This window comes from Solanum lycopersicum, chromosome 12 (assembly GCF_036512215.1).
Source record: "Solanum lycopersicum chromosome 12, SLM_r2.1".
Classification (NCBI taxonomy): Eukaryota; Viridiplantae; Streptophyta; class Magnoliopsida; order Solanales; family Solanaceae; genus Solanum; species Solanum lycopersicum.
Window position 1 is genome coordinate 37543553 of NC_090811.1, and position 8815 is coordinate 37552367.

The window sequence follows — 8815 nt, forward strand, 5'->3', positions numbered from 1 at the left end:
TGCCATTTTATTCATGAATGTCTTACTTGAATTGCATGAAAATATATTTTTACTAAAATGTCCTTTTTTTACATGTTTTTCCATATGTCATACTTAGTACATTATTTTGTACTAACCCCATACTTTTATATACTATATAAGTATAGGTTGGAAGTATTTAAAGGTTTGAAGGATAGAAGGAAGATATTGGTAAAGTTTCTCTCAAGACAAATTATGTCTTCATATATTCGAGGGCATAGTCCTTTTCTTAGTTTTTATTTAAAGACTTGTTATGTTTTTTACTTTATTGTAGAGTGCCATGTCCCTAATATATTATGTTTTGTCTTTAAGTTTGCTTGTGACAACGAGATTCTCTGAGTATTTATGAAAGATTTTCTTTTATTAATCATTAGTGAAAAGTTTTAAATTTTCCGAACTACTTTTTATGTCTGATGTGATGAACAATAGTAAAGGGCTTGTACAAGACCCCAAATGGTCAAGTACACCAGGTCACGAAATGAGGGTTCTCCCTAACTTCTTGGGGTTGCTTTCGTGTCGTGACGGACTTGGTATCAGACCATAAAGTTTGAGAAATAGTTTAGGTTCTAAAAGTCTCACAAGCAACATCTAGTATTATCTTTGTCATTGGATTGAGTCGCAACACATCTATGGACAAAAGGCTATATGCTGATATTAGTTTCACTTTCTTCTCTATTCTAATGCCATGCCTTAGAGTTGAGTGATAAAACGTGTCATCTCTTAACCTCTTCTCTTGTTTATAGGACATGAATACGAGGAGATCGATCGGTAGAAGGGAGGAGGGTGGTGTAGTTAATAATAGGATCTCTCTCCGTGACCAATTTTTTTATTTTTGGCCTATAGGAGGAAGATAATGTGGAGGTTCCCCTTCAAGAACCTCAAGTGCCTCCGGAACCCCTAGGACCTCATGTTCCTCCTATGCCTCAAGATCTTTTTTGTGAGGGTGATATGACTAATGTGGAGTTACGGGCTTCCTTAATGAACTTGACCCAACTCATGACGGCTCAAGCTCATGTTGTCAATAATCACTTTATGGGCTAAGCTAACAAATGAGGTAGGCCCCAACCAAATGCTAGTATTGCCGCCTCTAAAATTTGAGATTTCATGATGATGAACCATCTTACTTTTCATGGCCCTAATGTGGATAAAGATCTAAAACATTTCATAGATGAGGATTTCAAAGCGGTAGAAGCTACGAGTGTGACCCCTAGGTAGAAAGCGGAGTTATCCACTTACCTACATAAGAAGGTGGCTCAAGTGTGGTTTGAGCAATAGAGGAGTAAAAGACCCCTTTAAAGAGGTCCGGTTTATTGGGAAGAATTCAAAGTGGTTTTCCTATATAGGTTCTTTCCCTTAGAGTGGAGGGAGAAGAAGATTGTTGACTTTATGAACCTTCATCAACGGGGAATGAGTGTGCAAGAGTACTCTCTCTAATTCACCTAACTCTCTAAGTATGCCCCAACCATGGTATCCAACCATAGGGCTAGGATGAACTAGTTTGTGATGAGAGTTTATAGCTTGGTGGAAAAAGAGTGTCGTAAGACAATGTTTCTTAATGATATAGATATCTCTAGGGTCATGGTTTATGCGCAACAAATTGAGGAGTCCAAAATTAGGGAGATAATGCAAGAGGGTAAAAGCCTAGGTCGGGTGATTCTAGTCACCAAATCCTAAAGAAAAGGTTTTATCCCCAATATTCTTCCATGGGAAACAAGAATAGGTCTCCAAATCAACATTCTCAAGGTGGTTTTTCCTATGAAAGGGCTAGGTGCCCTACTTCTGGAAAGCAACATGGGGTAAGTGTCTTGTAGGAACGAATGATTTTTTTGCATACGGTAATAAGGGACACAATATGAGGACTTCCCAAACCTCAAATTAAGGGGGGAAGATGTCAATCAAGCTTCCCTAGATCCTAATGCTCCGAAGAAGAACACTTCATCTGGTATGGGGGATAAGAAGGATAATTAATCCGGATTGATGGTTTTAGTAAGTTTTAACTCTTTGTTATTGTTGACTTTGTGATATGAAGTGATATTATATTGTTTTAATATGATCATGTAATCTTGATGAATTACTTAAAGAATGAATTTTCAAAAATTTTTGATAGCTTGGCAGTGAACACAGTGAACTTCACTGTAAGAATTTTTACTCTTTAGAAAAATTAAGTTGTCTTTGATTGAAGATTCTATATATGTAAAAGTATTGTGTATGATCATGTTAAATTTTGGGGAAGGTAGTTCCTCCATAAAAGAAGATTAAGAGTGAATTTTGACTTCTTGAAGTTTTGATAAAAGAGTTTGTGTTTTTAAGTGTTTGAAAGTGTGAAAGGATGCTCTTTGTTAGTTGATGCTTTTATTTTTTAGTGTTTATACCATGATTTAATTGAGTTATGTGATTATAAGTGATTCCTAATTATTCTTAAAGTTTGATTGTCATCCGAGGACGAATGTTATTCGAAGTAGGGGAGAATGTAACGCCCGAAAATGAACTAAGGTGAACTAGATCCTCGTGGTTGTTTCTTGAATTAATTTTAAGTTAAATTAATTTATTTTAGTTTCCTTATTAATTATATGAAGTTTATTTATGTTTGGATTTCAATCAACCAAGAACGTCCATGACAATTGGAAAGTGTGCCTTAGAATGTACTAGTGTGTCTTGTTGTGTTTAGTCGTGTTTCACGTGTCCGTTTTAGTTGAAACATGCATTGGATGTTCCTAAGACCTAGATGACTTAGTTTAGGGTTTTAATTTCAAGGAACTACCCAACCTAGGACCCACAAGGGGCCCTATATGAATGGCCTAAGACTTGGGCAAAATCTGCCAAAAAGTAGTTGCCATCTATGACCCCAACGACGGTCCGTTGTTCCCTCAACGGTTCCTCTACCTAAGGTATCAATTGTAACAGTAATTTCTGTTTTCCATGCTCCATTTGTAGCTATGTATCCACCAATGAGATCCTACCAACGGTCCGTTGGTTCAACGACGGTCTGTTGGTGAAGGTCCGTCGGTGAGGCCAGCAAATCTATAAAGTTGCTGCAATCTTGGATTTTTTTATGTGAATAGTCCCCAACTATTTTTATACCCTAGGTGGATAATATTAGTGGTTTTAGGTTATAATAAAATAGTTTTTAACCCTAGACATAGACAAGACCTCTCTCTTAAAAATATTCAAACTCTCTCTCTAAAGACAAACTCTCTCAAGATTCCCTTGAAAGCTAGAGGTCAAGGAAATATAGGAGGGATAATTGACGTGTCTATTCATCAAAAACACTTGGATTTCTCTTAATTAAGTGAGGTATGATATCCATTCTTGAATATATTTTCATTCAAGAAGCCAACTTCCAAAAAGGTTTTCAAAAGGGTTTCTAAACTTAAACTTCTTCTAACATTGATTTCTAGTAGGGGTCTTATTCTATTTAAGTTCTATTGGTTTAAATGTATTTATTTTGGTTTGAATTTATGATTTTTATGTTAAAACTCTACTGAAACTCTTGTTTATGCACACTTAAACTTTTGGATTCAAAATGGGTTATGTGAGTACGATTTGAGTAGGGTACGAACTTGGGTTTTCTTGTACTTGTCATGTTGGTATAGATACTTCCATAATGTCCTTAATATAGTGAAATAATTAAAAATTTCTTATGAGTGATGATAGTTTGATTTGATGTTTAGTTGCTTTCGTTATATTGTTCTAATTATTAATTGATGTTGAGTGGTATAGTCCATCTTATGGATGGCAGTTCTAATTGAGGAACTTGATGTTAATTAGTATATTTTGAATATTTATTGTTGAAGGTCTAACATGTGAAATGAAGGGATATTGAAAATGGGTCTTGTATTGTGTTTGGTGTAGCTTGAATTTCATGTTTGACCTAGTTTATGTCTAAATGAAGTATATGATTATGAGAAGCATGTAGAGTGTGTAACTTGATGAAACAAGGTGAAAGTATGTGCAGAACTTGATGGAAATGAAATGATTCTTATATCCAAGGTGTGCACATGTACAAACACACACTTTAAAAAATGTATTATGCCAAGTTGAGTAGAAAGGAGAATGTTGAGGTGGACACACTTCGTGAATTGAGATGTGGTGTCTAGTAGCAACCTCTCTATTCCTAGTGAGTTTTCTATGATAGACTACTATGTTAAGAAATTCGTGGAGAGTTATTCCTAGCATCAAGATGATATGAAGGAGAGGTGGATTACACTTCGTGAGTTGAGATGTTGTATTTTCAAAGTACCTCTTCAGATGAGTACTCCTCGTTAGTAGAGAATGAGTTACTGAGCAGAAATCTCCTTATACCTTAACTTATGTGTAGCTATTGAGAAAGCCATGTAAAAGCTAATAAGCATGATCTTACTTTAGGCAAGTGAGGATCCCTCATTCGATAGGGGTCCATATAGGGATTCCATGTCTATATCTCATTGTCTATGTTGGTTAAGAAAGTCCCCCACAAAGAATTGATTGAACTAAGTATTCCAAAAGAATTTACTACTTAGGGTAGGTGGTGGTATGGGACGCTATCTACTCATTGCACTAGGTAGTACCTTAGAAACGGGAGACGTTGTGTCAAACCTTCTAAAAGAATGTACTACTTAGAGTAGATGGTGGTATAGGAAGCTATCTACTCATTGCATTTAGTAGGCATTCCGAAAGGGAAGACTTTGGTGGTTTGTTGGATGTCTTTTAATGTCTTGCCATTGAATGAGGGGCTTGTTTCTCCTGAGTTGAACAAGACAAAAGGGGTAGTCTTGTGGGTTTCCTTGGTGTTTATTGGAGGAGGCATATGCATATTTCCTTCATATCTTACCTTAGTGAGACTTAGGACAATTCCGAGGTAGGGAAACTCTGAAGGAAAATGAGTCACTTTCTTTTTCGTTTGGCCTCTAAAGTTAACTCATGTAGTGTATGATAGTTCATTGCGATTCCTCAAGTTGAATTTATTGTGAATGCTTTAAGTGATTCATTGTCAATGTTCAAATGTACTTAGGGTAAATGCTTAAAGAGTTCACTATGAAGGTCAAGTTGGTTTACTGTAATGTTTCTTGTTGGCTTAATATTATGAGAATTCTTATATAAGTTGTAAGTGATGGTTAACATGATGTTTTGCCTTTGTATTCATGAATGTTTTACTTAAATTGCATGAAAATATATCAGCGCTTCCAAGAACAATGCAACCAAAATAATAAGGGAAGCCTTTAGTCAGTTCGAAGGAAGACAGTGTAATGTAACCTTTCACAAAGGATTTGCTTATCTCATTGGGTATGTTTCGGTGCGGGCCGCGAGAGCGGTACCAAATCGAGGCAAACTCTGAATACTAGATATGACCTCAAAATAACAGGGGTCAAGGTCGGCTAGTGAGACGATGGGGGTCTTCATTTCCGGCTTTCGTAACTCCCAGGTAACTTCACCCTAAGCCTACTATACCATCTCCTGCTTCAAGGGCTGCTCTGCTCTGTCTGAAGATAGGTTTTCCAACGAAACTAAGCACTTTTCTTCTTTCTCATTCAGAAGGCTCAGTCCCACACCCTGACTTCAATGATGGGACAACCTCATTTTACTAAAATGTCTTTTTTTACATATTTTTGCATATGCCATACTTAGTACATTGTTTTGTACTAACCCCATACTTTTCTATACTATATAAGTATAGGTTGGAAAATTTTGAAAGTTTGAAGGTTAGAAGGAAGAGCTTGGTAAAGTTTCTCTCAAGGCAAAGTATCTCCTCACATATTCGAGGGCATAGTCCTTTTCTTAGTTTTTACTTAAAGACTTGTTATGTATTTTACTTTATTTTAGAGGGCCATGTCCCTAAGATATTATGTCGTGTCTTTAAGTTGGATTGTGACAACGAGTTGTCAAAGTATTTATCAAAGATTGTCTTTTACTAATCATTCGTGAAAAGTTTTTAATTTTCTACACTACTTTTCATGTCTTATGTGATGAACGATAGTAAAGGGCTTGTACAAGACCCCAAAGGGTCAAGTATACCCGGTCACGAAATGAGTGTTCTCCCTAACTTCTAGGGGGTGCATTGGGGTCATGACAAAAATAAAATAGGGGTTATTATGCCCTATATGCAACAAGGGGTTACTGTGTCTTGTGAGGACATGAAAAATAAAATAGGGGTTATTGTGCTCTATATGTAACCAGGGTTATTGTCCCCTATGAAGACACGAATAATAAAATAGGGAGTATTATTCTATATATGCAACCATGGGTTATCGTGACATGTAAAGACATGAAAATTATGGTAGGGGTTATTGTGCCCTATATGCAACCAGGGGTTATTGTGCCCTGTGAAGACATAAAAAATAGGATAGGCGTTATTGTGCCCTATTTCCAACCAGCGGTTATTATGCCCTGTGAAGACATGAAAAATAAAATAGGGTTTATTGTGCCCTATATGCAACCAGTTGTTATCATGCCTTATGAAGACATAAAAAATAGGACACGGGTTATTGTACTCTATATGAAACCAGAGGTTATTGTGCCCTATAGAGTCATGAAAATAGGGTAGGGGTTATTGTGCCCTACATGAAAACACACACACACACACACACACACATATATATATATATATATATTCGTTTCACGTATATTATTATTATTATCATTACTATTCAACATTATATTTATTTTATTTTTATTTGTACATTGAACAAACTAAAATAAAATAAAATGCCCCATATTCTATTAAAAATAATAATTTTATTGTTATTATTATTTTATTGTGCATATTGTATGAGAAGTAAGGATTCAGGAACTTACGATCATGGTGTTTATCTCTCACAACCTACTTACATGATTCTGCTTTATACCAATTTTAAGACAAAGAATGTATTGTTAATCTTTCTAAATGGTGTTGGTTTGTGACTTCAAGTATCTTGTGAAGCTTGAGTTTTGGATCCGCCCGCTTGGAAGTTTCATTCCATTGATGATTGTGCAAATATCATGAAGATGTTTTAAAGACAATCGTTATCTTTCCTTGAAACACTTCTTATGAACATTTTGACCCATTACCATTTTCTGCATGTTGTGTGGTTTACTCGTTCCCAAGTAACTCTCTTGCTTTATTAACTTTTCACACAATATCGATTTATGATATTTATTTTCTTGATAGCTTCACAGCCCTAGCCAATATGCTGCATGTCCCCAACATTCAGCTGGAAGTACGGTAGTCAATTTTGCGGATTTAATTTTATTTTCTCATTTGACATGAGTTGATGCTGAGAAAAACTCAAAGAATAATGAACACAAGAACAAATGACACTAATGAAAGGGTTATGAAGGAAAAGTTATATCAAGTAGTAAATAAATAAGAAAACGTTTAAAAAAAAGTGGAAAAAATCTTATCTGAAAGTATGTGACGACTTTAATGAAACATGTCATTCATTTGGACTGAACGTTTGATCTTTTCTAGTTATTTGAATCTCAGGAAACAATGTTGCACATTTCAATCTAACCTTGACTTTTATCATGATTGCGCTCATGTCAAGACAGAGTGTCATCATTTCATCAATGGAGCCTTTTCTGATTTTTCACCAATACGACATTCTAATATCTGTCATTCAACTAACCATCGTCTTATAGTGCCCGTGAGGGTTTTCACTCATAAGTCTCTCTAATTTTTCTTTATTTTCTTCTTTATTATGCCTCATATTTTTCAATATCATGTCTCAACCTTTGGATAATTGAAAAATATGCGTATCTTTTTGTTGAGTAATTAGACCGAACCCAAATGAAGGGTTGTCTACGTATCCTCTTAGGAATCAGGTCAAACATAGTTCAAAGACTTTTTTTGTGTGTTTTTGTAAAGATAAAGCACTAGACGAGTGGTGTTTGATATAAAAGCTGATACATCATTATCCTCTCGTCATGAGAATGACAAGGAGTGCTAAACATAGTATCTCTTTATCGAATCTTCATTGACGATCGTGTCGATCGCCTTTCCTTGTATATCTGCCAATTGCAATGCTCGTTTGGATAACAGTTACTTAATAACATAAGGGCCTTGTCAATTTGGAGCAAACTTTCCCTGGACCTCGTCTTGGTGTGGAAGGATGCGTTTTACAAAAAGTTGACCCACTTCAAAATATCTTGGGCGCACATTTTTTTTATAAGCTCGAGCCACCAAAGCTGAAATAATTGACCAAAACAAATTGATTCCAATCGTTTTTTGTCTATCAGTGCTAATTGTTCTAATATTGATTTAACTTATTTTGTATCCTCGAGTTCTTCTTCAACAATGGTTCGAAGAGAGGGGATTTCAATTTCTACGGGTATGACCGCTTCAGTTCCGTGAACCAATAAGTAGGGAGTTGCACCGACTGACGTACGAAAAGTCATGTGATATCCAATGAGAGCGAAGGGCAATTTCTCATGCCACTGTCTAGATCCATGAACCATTCTCCTAAGAATCTACTTGATGTTTTTATTTTCCACTTTAACAGCCCCATTTGCTTTGGGCCGATAAGCGGTTGAATGGCGCTGAACAACTCTAAATTGCTCACAAACTTCCTTCATTAGGTGGCTGTTAAGATTCATTGCATTGCCTGTAATAATGATTTTTTGTATGCCGAAATGAGATATGATGTTGGAATGAAGTAAGTCCACCACCGCTTTCTTGGTGACTAATTTGATGTGATAGCTTCTACCTATTTGGTAAAGTAATCGATGACAACTAAAATAAACTGATGCACGTTAGATGCTTTTGCCTCAATTGGACCAATAACGTCCATTACCCAAGCAAAAAAACACAATAGATCAGACATAGGATGCAACTCTAAAGTGGGTG